Below are 16,601 nucleotides of genomic sequence, written 5' to 3' on the forward strand. Positions count from 1 at the left end.
GATTTCGGGTCGAGTTTGTAACAGGTCGGGTTAAATTCGGGTCGGGTTAGGAACGGGTCGGGTTGAATTCAGGTCGAGTTAGTAACAAGTCGGGTTAAATTCTGGTTTTGACGGGTTAAAACGGGTTTGGGTCGATTTCGGTTTAAGTCGGGTTCGGTTCAGGTCAATAATTTACGGGTTACATTCGGGTCGGGTCATCTCCAGGTCGGTTCATGTTCGGATTTGGGTCTCTCATACTCGGGTCAACTCGGGTCTGGGGTTGATTTCAGGTCGAGTTTAGGTCACCATTTTTTTGGGTTTAGATAGGTCGATTAATAATCGGGTTCAAGTCGATATTTGGGGTCGGGTCAGCTTTTGACAGCTCTAACAGCATCCCAGGCAGCTGCCCAGGGAGCTGCAGTAGCCAAGGCAGCAGGTCAGGCAGCTGCAACAGCCTTGGCAGCAGGCTCGGGCAACTACAGCAGCTGTGTTTCGGTTCGGTTTTCATGTTTTTCCACTTACCGTTTTCATGTACAAAGCTAATCGCAAATAAAACCACTTACCATTGTATCATCCCAAAACGTTTGAAGCAACCCTTCAGGTATCTCGGCCCATTCAAGTGTAATGGGTATTTTACAAGTATGCCAATGTGACTAGAATATTTGTTGCGCCATTGGCAAGTAGGTTGACCAAACTCATCATACTCAAGAACCATGGGAACCTCGGGTTTCTTAAAAGCTTTTGTTGCACCCCTACCCTTTCTCTTCACCGGTGCCTTTACCCCCCCTCCACCAACGGTGATTTTCATTTCATTTTGCGTGTGACTTTGTCCTTGTGAATCAGTTACACTTCCAAATCTAATCGCACACCCGTTTCATCCTTTGTTTTTCCTTGAATGTTCATAATTGTCCCTACAATTGCATCACAAACATTCTTCTCTATATGCATCACATTGAGACAATGTCTGACATCATGTTCTTTCCAGTACTCAAGCTTCCAAAAGATTGATTCCTTTTTAAAGAGAGCATGTGGATTTACAGGTTTCGGTATTTTACCAAAAACAGTTGGTATACCCTTTACTCAAGCATAAACCTCCTTTCCACTTAATGGCCTAGACGCAGTATCCTCCTCCACTTTCCCATTGAAGGCCTTTTTCTACCTACGATTTGGATGATCGCGCCTAAGAAATCTCCGGGTCCTCACGTACACATCTTTGCCATAGTGATCAAGGTACACGTTCGATGTGTCATCGATACAAATGGGACATGCTTTATGCCCTTTTTTCTTGTACCCGGACAGGTTGCCTTATGCGGGAAAATCATTAATGGTCCACATAAGGGCTGCACATAATATGAACATCTCGTTCTTATGGGCATCAAAAACGGAAACTCCTTCATCCCACATCTTTCTCAAATCATCAACAAGGGGCTCAAGGTAAACATATATGTCGTTTCCAGGTTGCCTTGGCCCCGTTATCAAAAGTGAAAGTATTACGTATTTCCATTTCATGCACAACCACGACTAGTTGTAGATCACTAAAATTACCGACCATATGCTATGTTTGGTACTAAGGGTGACAAGTGGATTCATACCGACTGTGCACAACCCAAGCCTTAAATTTCTGACTTCATCACCAAATGCCCTAAACTTCATATCGATGTTCTTCCATTGTGGAGAGTTAACCGGATGCTTCAACAAACCGTTTTTCTTTCTTCCCTCTACATGCCATCTCAATTTCTTAGCATCTTTTGGTATTGAAAATAGACGCTTTAACCTTGGAATAATGGGAAGATACCACAACACCTTGACATGAGGCCCCTTCATCCCAGCATTGCAGCTTGTTCGCTTGTAACATGACTTACCGCAACGTGGACACTCCTTCAACTCTTCATATTTATTTCGATACAGAACACAATCATTAGGACATGCATGTATCTTGTTATACTCCAAACCAAATGGACACATAAGTTTCTTTGAATAACAGTAGGAATTAGGAAGTTCACTCCCATCTGGAAACATGTCACATAATGTAGTCAACAAAGAAGTAAAACTAGTGTCACTCCAGTTATACTTTGACTTAATGTTAAAAAGTGTTAGCACGGCTGAGAGTTTTGTGTATTTTTTGGACCCAGGATACAAAGGCTTTTTGGCAGCCTCTGATAATGACTCAAATACATCAGATGGGTTACCAAATTCACCTTCAACATCATGCATTATCTCATCTAAGTGATCAACACTGCCATCCTTGATCTCATCCCTCTCCTCATCCCCATCTCCACCATCATCAGTCCCATATTCCTCTTCCACACGAATCCCGGTACTCTTATCATCATTCCTAACAACATTCTCTCTATACGATCCCTTTTCACCATGCCAAACCCACACATGATATTGAGGCCAACCCATGACATACCACATGATCCCTGATGGTATCAACACTATCAACCAATGTGACACCCGTTCTGAGCTGATACCGTGAAGCACTCTTGCAAAACTCTTGAATCCCATTAAAGAATTCCAATGTATCACGTCTACCATTCATCCAACCGCGATCCATCGACATTTTAAATTGCCTTTAAGCATACCAACACATAACAAATAATGTATAAATGTAACATATATGGTGTCAATCAGAGTACATAACATATTTATCATTCATATCGCATAGAAATGAATGCTCCCAAAAGGTCCTTATCACTCCAACCTAACCCATCCTTGAACGTCTAATCTCACTAGTGAATGTATGTCAACTTTCCAATTTTAAGGAAAATCCGGCAGCATTTCCCCCTGGTTCTCTAGTACACAATGTAGGTAATTACTTACCTCCATATGCACCTAGAGAACATGGTGGGAAAATGATAAGCCGAGATATTCCTTAAAATCGAAAAAGAGACATACATTCACTACCTAAGTGAGATTAAATGTCAAAGAACAGTCCCAATTGGGGACTATTCAAGACTTTCTCTTAATGAGAAAGACTCAAACAGGTATCTAGGCAAATGATGATGCAAGCAGTCAATAATTTGCATTTATTTGACATTCAAAAATACACAAGTTCATTCGTTCATATAATATCTATAAGCAAACTAAGTTTACTTAATAATCCATACATTCATTCATAACAATCCATTCATACAGTATATTTACTAACCAAATTTAACAAACTAACTAGTTAACTATTCTATTAAAAAAAATCACTTTAAAGATACTTAAATTTAAAAAATATATATATATAACCGTTAAACAATTAAAGTAACAGTTAACATTATGGAATAAACAAATAATTAATAAAACAATTAAGATAAAATTGTGTTAACTAAATTTGAAACCCTAACTTTAAAGTTTGGGAATTTGTTGAAAACATATAAATGTTGAAGTAAAATTTAGCAAAAACTCACCCTAATTTGAGAGTGAGAAAGAGAAGGAATATGGGGTTAGGAAGAGAGGTGTGGTGATGCCTTTAAACTAGGGAGAATGCGGGCAGTAGGGAGCAGCAACAATGAAATATGGTGCGGTGGTCCAATGGTGTGGGCAGCTCTGGTCAACGCGGCGGTGGTGGTGCGATGGTCGCGCACCAAGAGCAACGACAATGGAGTACGAGCTGTGGTTAGGTGGTCGAGCAGCAGCAGTTGAAATGGAGTACTTTGGTACGGTGGTAGGGTGGTAAGGTGGTGCAAAATTGAGAGTGAAAAGGGAGTGAAGGAGCGGTGGTGGTCGTGGTCGTGGTCGTGGTGTGCCGGAGTATGAGAGCTCAAAGGTTCGTGGAATTGAGGAGGGAAGAACGAAATAGCTGGGTTCGTGGAATTGAGGAGGCAAGAACGAAAATGCTTAAAATTTCAAGGGTTTTAACTAGTACAGTGAAGGCCGCAAATTTTTTTCTTTTTAAAGGGAATGAAGCGGTTTCAACATGTCTATTGTTTTTACCCTAATCGCTTCCCTTTTCATGTCTTTTTTTTTTGTGGGTTTTTGGAAGTGGAATACAATAACCGCTTCCCATTTGGGGCTTCCCAATTACTTTTTTCTACTAGTGTTGAGATCGCAAGAATTACTTTTCACTATAAGAATCGAGTAGAGGCCAATACAGGCGAATGTGACTCCATAACTCACTTCATACCATCATCCCCGATCCTCCTTTCGTGATTCCAAACCATATAGAGTTAGTAATCTCATGGATTATGAATGGGGTGTAACCTTCATCGGTCAATCGTTGTTGCCTATTGTTGTCCCTTATTCGTGGTTGCCTTAAATGATCCGTGAACGGTTTACTAGTTCCTTAAAAACTTGTTAGCGACTCCCTACTTTTCTTGTCCCTAATCGTATTATGTCAATTCCCACTTCCTATGAGTGCCAAGCATCTTCACCACATGCTTAACGTAAGCGCACTTCGAACGACGCCTACAATTTGACGACTCTACTGGGGAAGATTCTTGGTTATTTATTGATTTGGGTGATAGATTTTTAATTAAGATGAGAGTATGAGACTTGAAAGATTCTTGAATTGTATTCCTGCGATTTAATTGGCATTGTCACATATGCATATGCATTTTAGCTTACCTATTTTGCCACAATAGTACGTGTTCTACGTATGTGGCTAGCCCGGGGGATTTAAGCTCTATCAACTTGAAAATTTTCATGGCAATAAGCTAAGGGTTCATCCGAGTTTTTAAATCCACCCAAACCATGGAGTCGAGTCCCATGTCATCACGAACTTGTGGAGCTTCCCTTGAGGGTGTATGCCAACGGGAAGCTGCCTTGCTAACGCGTCCAAACTCTTAACCATGGTATCTTTTGACACCTAAATAAGCTTGATCATAGTGGAACTTAGAACTCGACTCTAGGTTGCCAACTTCATTGCATCATGTGTGACAATGTGTTTATGTGTGCATTTCTTATTTTTTATATTTTTTTTTCTCTCTTTTATTTCATCCTTTTTTTATAGTCGAGTCATAGTCTTTTTTTTTTAATTTTTGAGTCAACCCGGATTTTTATTCCTATATCCTACACAAGAGTCAACTTATTTTGGTCATAACTAGAGTTCTAAAAAGAGTTACGTTTCGTGCTAGCGATGGATTTGTAGCCCCAAGTTTTATCTTTCATTTGGCGTTGAATTCGTCACAATCAGAGTCACATATCAAAAGTTATTACCGAAATGCTACAGGTTGTCCAGTTTAGGTGTCTTTTTAGCGTCCAACCTTCTTTTGTATTTTATATTTTTTTTATTTTATTTTGAGTCAAGCTAGTCTTAGCCAATCTTCTACTTCTCTTAGTCCTTTAATCTGTGTCAACTCATAATATAGGATTGTAGTTTTTTATTTTTATTTATTTATTTATTCCCATGAGTCATAACTCTTCTAGAACTCTGTAGTCAATCTTCTTCTTTTGTGATTATTGTGCTAATCTTAACATGAGTTCTTTGGTTGTGTTTGATCTTATTTATGACTAACGATTTCCAATGGACCATTTTTACCTAGTAAATAGCATAAACATTAAAATTGGACATAATTAATCAAGTTAGTTTGTCTTTTAATCTTCCGTGCTATTTGGTCCTTGTGTCCTTTATTTTTTCACAACGTCATCATGTCTAGCCATGAGATCATACCACGATTCTTAATAAACTCACCTAATCACACTTGTTGAGTTGTTACACACACTTTGTCTTCGAGTAATGCACTATATTTTTTATGATCGTATACTAGGACCATGCATTCGTCGTTTTCTGTTGTAATAGGAATGAGTGGAGTATTTCCCATTGGTTTTTGAAATCCTTTCATACACTCTTCCTTTCCAATCCAAGTACTGAGTCAATGCACTAAGTGAGCTCATTTTATTCCACAATACTTGAGTCTAAGAATCACTAGGCAAGAGTTGGAAGAATAAGGGGAACGTCAATCCTTCCTTCTTTTCTTCCAATCAAAGCATCAACAATAACAATTTTCTTGCCCCTCCTAACGGCAAGAAGGAAGTCATAAGAAACCATGAAGACGAAGCACGAGACGAGCTTTCCATACAAGATTTCATGCCTTTTTATTTTGTTTCAACCCTTTTCTCCTAATAAGTCTAGCATAGGTTTCCCTTATCCATGCATGTGTCCATGTGTCATGTTTCTTAGCTTTTTCATCAATGAGAATTCCTTTCCAAACATCTCGATCATGTCATTTTTGCATCACAAAAAGAAAAAGAAAAAAAAATTGTTGCTGCATTATGTATAAGGTATACCAATGATTTGAGGCACCCTTTGGAACCTATCATTTCCCCTTAAACCATTCATTCAATCACATTTCCATTTTTTCATTAACCACTTTGAGCCTTGTCTAACGTTTGACCTTCATTTCTTCAACCCACATTCACTTAACCCTGGGATTGGAAGGTGTGTGATTTGTATAACATTCAAAAGCAAGTTTACAAAAATGATAAAAATAAAACAATGTGTAAGGGCAAGTGTTCCAATGTCTTTGATATGAACATGTCTCGAGTTGCGTCTCTCATCGAGTGCTTGGTACCGTACCTGAGAAACATTAATGCTAAGTGAGTGATGGACTGCATGATTCGAGATTGCCCATATTGATACAAAGGAATGAAAAAGAAAAATAAAAAAAAAGAACAAAAATTCAAAGCAAAAAAAAAAATGTGAAAAATAAAACTTGCAAATTTCAATTTCAAATACACAATTACACATCTTGGGGGGCTTCTCTCGAGTCTTGAGCCTTTCACCCTTCTTCAAACCACCAGCCTTAACAACATTACAACCCTCAAAAGACCTCTTTGAGGTGTACATACACTTCTGCAAAGTTCGGCTAGATCGAGCTACGTTCGGCCTAATTCCTAACGGATACGTAGGCTACCTCACATTGATGTGCGGCCACATTCATATGCATGATCGAGTCGAAGAATATCAAATGCTTATCCCAATCCATCTAGAGCTAGACTTTGGGGCTTGAACCCACATCATATACCCTACCCAGCCTAAAGAGTCATCATCTTTGACTCTTCTCACATTTATTTCCCTCGCCATAACCTTTGCAGCCAGCCTTAGTATCACATTCACACTGCACACTTCTTTCGCACATGCATAACCATATAATCCTTCCCATAGGAGCCCTTTATCATGAAATCTTAATTACTTCAAAAATGCGCATGCTTCATAATATTTCAGAACAACATTCATTAAAAGAAACATGGCATACTTGCTTAGCTTCTTGACCTAAGAAATATTCGTTATTTCATACGTTACATATTGTGCTTAGATTCCTGAACTAAGCAATACTCATCAAGATTCATTATTTCATACAATACTAAGCAATCCCTTCATCTATATGCGTGCTTAGCTTCCAGACCTAAGCAACGTTCATCAAGATTGTTCTTCATACACTATTTGATGCTTAGCTTCATGAACTAAGTGCATTCGTGGATTGTGTCATATGATGTAATTGTCCTTATCCTCCTGACCTACGAACATTCTCCATGCATACATTGTTTTCAAGAAGAGCAATTCAATTTGATAAAAAGAAAATCCATGCGATCCATTTCGCTTTACTGAATGAGGAAGTTCAAAATTTCATCCCTTTTTCATGTCTTTTCTTTTGGGGATGTTAAAAAACTTTTTTAAAATTTTCTCAGCAAGGAAGTTCAAAACTTCTTCATATCTTTTCTTTTGGGGAAGTTCAAAAACTTTTTCAAAATTTTCTCAGCGAGGAAGTTCAAAACTCCTTTCCTTTTTTCATCTTTCTTCTTTTGGGAAAGTTCAAAAACTTTTTCAAAATTTTTATCGAGGAAAGTTCAAAAACTCTCACTTCATTTTTCACGTCTTTCTTCTCCGGGAAAAAGTCAGTACCCTCCACTCATGAAAAAAAATGACAGAAATTTTTGCTTTTGCATTTTCATTTTCTTGTGTCTTCACACACACTCAAACTATACACACACAGTCACAAGTCATACAGATGTCATGACATGTCAAGTTAAACTTGGTCAAGAAAATCATAGTCTATACGAGTCCATTGGCAAATTTTATTTTGCAGGTCTTAGTTACTGCCCACGTTAGGGGATAAGCGAACCATTTTCCGCCCACATTCAAGGATAAGAGAACCATCTACAACCCAAGTTTGGGGATAAGCGAACCATCTACAACCCACGTTTGGGGGCAAGTGAACCATCTACGACCCATGTTTGGGGATAATCGAACCATCATCATAATCAAATAGTCAATGATCATCATTCAATATGCTGCTCAAGGCGGAGTAGCTCACGATAACTTTTCCTGAGGCGAGGAAGTTATCTTCATCCAATAGGATGCTCGAGGCGGAGTATCTCATGATAGCTTTTCCTGAGGCGAGGAAGTTATCTTCATTCAATAGGCTACTTGAGGCGAAGTAGCTCAAGATAGCTTTTCCTGAGGTGAGGAAGTTATCTTCATTCAATATGCTGCTCGAGGCGGAGTAGCTCACGATATATTTTCCTGAGGCGAGGAAGTTATCTTCATTCAATAGGCTGCTCGAGGCGGAGTAGCTCACAATAGCTTTTCCTGAGGCGAGGAAGTTATCTTCATTCAATAAGCTACTCGAGGCGGAGTAGCTCACGATAGCTTTTCCTGAGGCGAGAAAGTTATCTTCATTCAATAGGCTGCTCGAGGCAGGGTAGCTCACGATAATTTTTCCTGAGGTGAGGAAGATATCATCAATCAGAAATGTTTTTCACCAGCGTAGAAAACTATCGGTCGTTGCCACTTCTTAAGGCGAAGAAGTCAACGATTATAACAGCATTCCCGAGGCGGGGAAAGTTATCTCTAACAGCATTCCATAGGCGTGGAATCATCTCTAATAGCATTCATGAGGCGAGGAAAATCATCATTTAAAAGTATTTGGATAGGTCTTGAAAAGAGCTTTCCAATGATATATTATAAGCACAAATCCGAGTTATAACGAATAAGTTATGGCCAAAATACTAAACTGAGCCCAAACCAAACCTAAGCCCGCCTTACCTACGACCCAATGATCATGTGGAGGGTCCAAATGCTTTAATCCCATTCCTAAACCAATTAGGATTAATTAGAAGCTTCTATAAGTTTCTAAAAGATCTTAATTTTCTTTTTTGAAAAGATAAAATTAAAGATTTTGAAATTGAATAAAACTCCTCTTTTTGAAAGTCCTAATTTTATTCGAATTGAAAGACGTTCAAAGATAGTCAGATATGATTTTTGTGTACCATATTTTTTATCCAAATCTTAGATGGTTGAATAGCCCTTGAAATTGTCTTTTCAATGATATATTATAATATTAATTCCGAGCTAAAACGAAAAATATATAAAATAAATACGAAACTCTATCCAAAACTGACACTGTCCCACTATTTCGGCCATATCTTTTATTCTACAAACGGTTTTAATCTGATTCAAATTGGGTTAGAAAGTAGATTTCAAGATCTTTCAAACGAAATATTATTTATCTTATTCCAATTTTGGATCAAAAGATATGATAAAAAAAATCGCAAAAACTGCTGCCTATGGCAAGTATTTTATTCTGATTCGAATTCGGATCTTTTCTTGATTCTACGACCCTTGTTTTTTCTTTATAAATAAAGGCCATATTACCCCTTTTTCAATCATCAAAAATCTTAAGCACCAAATCATTCTCTCCTCCTCTCTTATACACCAACAATCTTTCTCTCTTCTCTCTCTTAGCCTAATAATAGCCTTCCCTATTCTCTCTTCATACATCCCTTAAGCACTCCAAGGAGTCCATACTTGACCCGAGGTTCTATCCTTAAACCAAGGCGTGAAAAGTATAATTAACTGAAGGTTTGGACCAAATCCACTCTACGTTTTTTTTAATTTAATATCAATTTGATTTATTTTTGTTGAAGTTACTAACAATTTATTCATGATGTAGCAATTCAAAGAAACGCGGAAAGTGAGTAATTAATCACTTAATTACTCTTATTTTTATTTTACATTACTAGTATCATGATTAGGGTTATTATTATAATTTGATTTGACTAACGATATTATTGTTAAATTGCTTCCAATATTAATGTTGATTTTATTGTTATTGTTATTGTTGATCACCATATTGCATGTTTAAAGGGAATATCTAATCGAAAATCACGCCTAATAAGATAATTTGGACGACCGATTTTGGTTCTTTTTTAATCTTGTTGTTTAAATGAAGTGATCTCTAATAATTAGAATTACATGTGCATTAATATTCAACCAATTTAGCGTAATTGTAGTTTGGAGCAAATTGAATTTTTGTTTGTATGACTTTAAGATCGCAGGAATTACTTTTCACTATAAGAATTGAGTAGAGGCCAATACGGCGAATGTGACTCCATGACTCACTTCGTACCATCATCCCCGATCCTCCTTTTGTGGTTCTGAACCATATGGAGTTAGTAATCTCATGGACTATGAATGCTGGGTGTAACCTTCACCGATCAATCGTTGTTACCTATTGTTGTCTCTTATTCGTGGTTGCCTTAGATTATCCGTGAACGGTTTACAAGTTCCTTAAAAACTTGTTGGTAACTCCCTACTTTCCTTGTCCCTAATCGTGTCCTTAATCTTATTAATGTCAATTCCCACTTCCTATGAGTGCCAAGCATATTCAACACATGCTCAACGTAGGCGCACTTTGAACGACGCCTACAATAGGCTTATGTCTCCATCAAAGCTTCTTGGAGAGTGAAGACTCTCTTTCTAATGAGGTTGGACTTAAAAGTTGACCCGTCCTTGAGACCCTTAAAGAAGTCTGTGTAAGCTACATCGTCATTCAGCCCTTGAATGTAGATTCTTACCAGATTGAGCATGTCAATAAATCTTCCAAATTATTCATCCAACTTGTCTCTCATGAATCTTTGTGGATAAGGAAGCTTGGGTTTCACAACTTCTCTCTCTTCCTTCACCTCCTTTGGTGGCTCTACCACTACTTCACTCAAAGATGCACCATCTCCCTCATCCTCAACTAAAACCTCCTTGGCACCCTTCTTAATCTTACTCTTGCTAGGCAAACTCTCCTCAAGCACCTTACCACTCTTTATGACTATGGCATTAACGGGTCTCTTAGGGTCTAGGCCTTGAGAGGGTCTAGGCCTTGAGAGGGTAAAGAAGAAGAGCTTGCTTGGTCTTTCAAAGCATTGGCAAGTTAAGAAATTTGGTTTTCAAGCATCTTATTGTGGGTCATCATTTCATTCAACTTCTTATCACTCACCTCTATGTAAGTGTTTAACAACTTGGTTTGGTTTTCAATGATTTCCTCCAAGTTAGTCCTAGAAGAAGAAGAGGGTTGAACATAGGAATTATCACTTTGAATCTTTGGAGCAAAACCGGGTGGGGGACCCCTTTGAGCATTGTTTTGAAAATTTCCCATATTTTTATTGTTCCAATTACCTCTATTTTGATTTTGACCATAACCTTGATTATGGTTACCATAACCTTGGTTATGATTACCATAATTTTGGTTTTGATTTTGGCCACTATAACCTTGGTTGTTATAGTTACCTCGGGAGTTTTGGTTTCCTTGGTTCCTATTACCGCCACCTTGGTTATAGTTGTCAAAATTGTTGTGGTTGTAATTCCTATTCCATTGACCCCTTTGATTTTCAAACCTTGAATCATTATTATTTGACACATAGTTCACATATTCATTCACATTCCCTTCTTGATCATCACAAACATCTATACATGCATGAGGGCAATTGGAAGCATCATGATCATACGATCCACAAACATCACAAAACAAGCAACCACTAAGCATGTTACTAGAAGAGGGAGAAGGTTGAGAGTTAAAAGACATACCTCTCCCCTTAGATTGGAAGGGAAGATTCGAAACTTGAGAGGTAGCACTTTCCAACTTTGCCTTGATAGCGGACATTTCCTTCCCCAAGTTTCTCATTTGTGAGGACAAGTTGTTTATGGAATTAAGATGATCAACTGAGTACACCGAAGAATTACTCTTGCTAGTTGGCTCCCTTTCACCATCTTGTCATTCTCTATAGTACCTCACTACGTCTTCAATTATGTCTACCACTTCCTCCTCCGTTTTATTCATAATGGGACCTCCGGCTCCTCCATCAAGACACAACTTTCCTTGAGGACTTAGGCCACCATAGAAGATTTGAATAATTTGGTAAGTAGGAATTCCGTGGTGAGGACACTCTCTTTGATACTCCTTGTATCTCTCCCATGCTTCATAGAGGCTTTCACTAGACTTTTGCTTGAAACCTTAAATCAAAGCTCTAACCTCCGCCGTTTTCTTTTGTGGATAGAAATTGGGTAGAAAATCCTTGGTCACTTCGTCCTATGTCCTTAGAGAATTGGGTTTGACCTCCTTGTCTAACCATTCCAAGGCATGCCCTATGAGAGAAAAGGGAAAAAGCTTCAGGAGGATGAATTCTTGGGAAATTCCATTCACCTTAATAGTATTGCAATATTTTTCAAACTCTTTGAGATGGTTTAGCAGGGTTTCATGTTTATCCCCACTAAATTGTCGCCTTTCTATCAAAGTGATCATTGCCGGCCTTATTTCGAAGTCATTTGCCGGTGTTGTTGGTGGAGCAATCCCACTTTCAAACCTATATGCACCCGGAATCCCCAATTCCTTGAACGCCACCCTTGGATTTTCTCCCATCCTTGCTTGTTCTTCTTGTTGTGGTTCTTCTTCACTTGGAGGGCTAGAACTCAAAGAACGTCTTGCAACTCTTATCCTTGTAATTGTCCTCTCAATTTCCGGATCAAGTGGCACTAATGAACGACCACGTGCTCTACGCATATAATCTCAAAAGAAACAATTAGTAGCACGGCTACAAATGTAGCCAAAAAGAGAAAAATCTTTTTGTATTTTTCAATTAAAATTGAAGTAGACTCACCAACTATAGCAAAGCACCAATATCACTCCCCGGCAACGACTCCATTTTGATGTGTGGTAATCTAGGTCGTTGAAATCTAAAGAACCACCAATCAAACAATTAAGAAAGTCAAACTTATTCCTAGTATAGGACAAGTCCGAGTAGAACCATAAGGAATGAGGGGGAGAATGTTATATCCTATGGTCAAGCTACTTCGAAGAATGAGAGGTGAATTGAGTTGTAACTAAGGTTTCAATCAACTAATAAAATCAAGAAAATTAATATGATAAACACTAGGGATTAAGGTTCCACATGCAAGCTCAATGATCATGCCAATCGATGAAGAACTCAATGGATTCAAGTGTTGCAAAGGACAAACATTAGTTGCAATTAATAGAATTCAAGAGCTATCTCCTATAAGTCAAGCAAGGGTTCACTATGAATGAATAACAAGGAAAATCACAATCAAATTCAACCAATTAAAGCAATTCTCAAATCAAGAGTTCATGTCATTGAAATTTGCTATGCAATCTAGATTAATCATCTAGGTTGATCAAACCTAATTAAATTAATCACATGCACAACTATGTCAACCAATTTAATTGCAACAATTCAATCAACCAAGAATCATCAACTAGCAAAAATCATCAATCAAGCATGCTTCCTCTTCTCCCTAGCTACTAATCTACTCACAAAACATAATGGAATTGAAAAATAAAGCAAATTGAATCACAACTATCATCATTTCAAGCTTAATCAAAAAGAAAATCAAATTCAACAAATTCTCAAACCAAAGATCAACAATAAAATCAAACATTCAAGGATTAAAGGAAAGATCAAGAAAAAGTAAATTCAAAGAAAGAAATTCTCACTAATTTTCATTGATTGATGATGAAATCTAAGCTCAAAGATGTAATTTGAACTACAAAACAAGTAATCTAAAGTTTCTCTCTCTACTTTCTCTCTCTACTAAATCTGGAAATAAATCTCAAGTACAAATGAAAACGTCATCCCCCTCAAAAAAAAAAGTCAAGGGGTATATATAGTAAAACGAGCATAAGGGGACGGAGAACAGCCGTGCGCGCGCACCACAGACCCGTGCGCACGCACCACAGACCCGTGCGCGCGCACACAAGTGCCTACGCGCACGCACAGGGGGGCCTGCGCACGCACACCCCTGCTGCAACGTTGCGGCGTGCGCAACTCCTCTTGCTTGCTTGTAGTCCGTTGCATAAAGTCTTGCTCCTAGCGCTCTCGTGTATCCCTATCGACGGTGCTCTCGTGATGATGCTTGTGAGGAGGGCAGCCCTTGATCTTCACATATTTGCGTGTTTATGACCTAGAATCAATGAGAGCGCAACCGTGAGAGCGCAGCAAATTAAACTTTGAAACTTCACCTACAAAAATTCAAGTAAAAATAAGGGAGAAAGCAAAATGAAATGAAACTAAACTAAAATAACAAAAATCATGAAAAACTCGCAAAAGTAAACGAAAAACCAAAATGAGTTATAAAGACGGAAAATAAAAGAAAACTAGAAAAATTATATGAAAATAAAGCAAGAAAATATAGAAAAAGGAACTAAATGCTACTCTATTGAGCGCCATAAATGACGCTCATCAGACCTGCTTGATCATCCCCGCGTTCCAATTTATCCTTGGGACGAATGCATCTAGCTCTAAGAGCCCCATCAGGGGCCACATGCGTTTCGACCACAAAGTCATTGTTAGTATCATGGTCCGAATGGACCTGACCATCCACAGGAGGCCGTTTGGGATCAGGAGGCGGCACGGTACAAACTATTATGAAACCATCTTAGAGGTACTCTCCCCACAGACAGCACCAAATGTTTTAGGGTTTTTGTGGTTCCTTGGGAGAGTTACATCACTATGTCTAGGTCCTAGCTGTCTATACTTGCAAAATAACGGAAGCTCCGGTTGGTCGGAGTTCCGCCTCTGACGATCAAGTTAGTCGAGGTTCGGCGTAAAAAGATGCGGAGAAGTAAACATCTTCTCGGATTTCGAGATCAGGCGTTTTCTTTATTTTCGAGAGTAATAAATGATGTAATGATTAAATGTGCCCCAATAATGGGGGGGGGGATCTTCCTATTTATAGATAGGGTCCTTGGAAATTGTGCCTCTGCCTAGGTTTGTGGGTTGTGCCCCTTTTTGGCTGTCTCGGGAATTGCGCCTTGAAGGCCGCCATTCCCTAATGGGGTATATGCTTGTCATTTGTCGTACCCAGGTTGGTCCATTTGGAGCCCTTCCGAGAGTGACACATGTCACACTCTGTAAGGTCCACGTGGTAAGGTAAAAATACCCAAAACAGTATTAATTAATTTGACTTGTAGTCTTAAGATTAGCTAAAATATCATTATCCGTGAAGGTGATCCGTGTGTATTGTGGGAAAAAGAGGTTGATCGTAGATTGTTTTTAATCTATGGTTGGGAGTAAATGAATATACAACACATAAAACATCATCTACTCCCAACCATAAATTAAAAACAATCAACGGTGAACTTCTTCCTCCCACAACACATACGGATCACTATCTTTACCTGTCCAGAAAAAAAACAAATAATAATTTAAAGCCTGACATTTAAAGAATAAAAAAAAATCAACGGCTAGAATAAATCATATAATATACCATTTTCACTCCTTATCCCTTATTATCTCTCTTCACGGCGCCGATCTCCTTGCTCCTTCATTCTCTCTCTTATCTCATGCTCAGATCTCCCTCTCATTCTCATTTCTCTGTTAACTTCTCATTATCAATTCGTTTTTTTTAAGACTCATTATCAATTCGTTCGTTGCAATTATTTGAAGTATTGTTGCTGCTCAGAATCTCATTTGTTGTTGCGTGCTCAGAAACTCAAACGTTGCTTCCCAGAAACATAATTTTCCTCTTCTCCTTTTCTAACTGATGTCTACATGAAGAAGCCGAAGCACTCACTCAACGAATGATCTCCTTGATGTGTTCAACCTCAATTCATCAAGCCTACTGGCTACTCTTTTACTTCTGATTAGGGTTTAGTTTCTTCAGTTAACTATGGAGCGATTAACTTGTGATTATAAATATAAAAAAAGAAGAGAATTTTGCTCAACTGTAATGAGAAGTCAGAGTTGAGTTGGGTTGAGCTTAGCTATAATTGTGATGAGAATCATAAATTTTGATGTGAATTACAAAAAGTACTCCGTATTATTATTACTAGTTTTGTCCCCGGGCGATGCCCGGATCATTGATAAATTTTAAGATAAACTTTTTTGCTTTTGACGATGCAGTATATTTAGACATACGATATCCTATCTCTTCCTAATAGAACAAAAACTTGTGTATATATCCGATATACGTACAGTAGTACATCGAGGTAACTTTTATTGAATATGGGTAATTTTTAGACTTTTTTTGGTAACTTTTATCAATACAACATAACTAAATTTTATCTATATCAGGATAACTTATATATACTAGATAAATTTTATTCATTTAATTAAGGGTAACTTTTGATAATTTTAAGTTAACTCTTTAGCGGATGTATAATACTTTATTGTACATCCGATTTTTTTAAATGTTTGCTTTTATAGAATAGTGTAATTTTTGTAGTTTTGTTGTAAATATATATCTATGTTATTATTAACTTAAAATTATTGTTATTGAACTTAAATTATTTTGACTGGAATGAAAGTATTTTTACCAAATTAAAGTTATTTTTGCTAATTCTCTATTTTTTTTAACTAAATTAAATATATTATGATGGATCTCAGTTTAAAGAATTTTTTGAAACGAATAT

At 37.8% G+C, this 16,601-nt stretch overlaps 1 non-coding gene across 1 annotated transcript; it reads left to right on the forward strand.

The window, feature by feature from the left end:
* Positions 1–12,105: 12,105 nt before the first annotated feature.
* Positions 12,106–12,212, forward strand: LOC145580552 (small nucleolar RNA R71). The gene has a single exon (XR_014099570.1). It is a non-coding gene; the product is annotated as a small nucleolar RNA R71 (small nucleolar RNA).
* Positions 12,213–16,601: the final 4,389 nt, after the last annotated feature.

This window comes from Chenopodium album, chromosome 14 (genome assembly GCF_948465745.1).
Source record: "Chenopodium album chromosome 14, dcCheAlbu1.1, whole genome shotgun sequence".
NCBI classification, from domain to species: Eukaryota; Viridiplantae; Streptophyta; class Magnoliopsida; order Caryophyllales; family Amaranthaceae; genus Chenopodium; species Chenopodium album.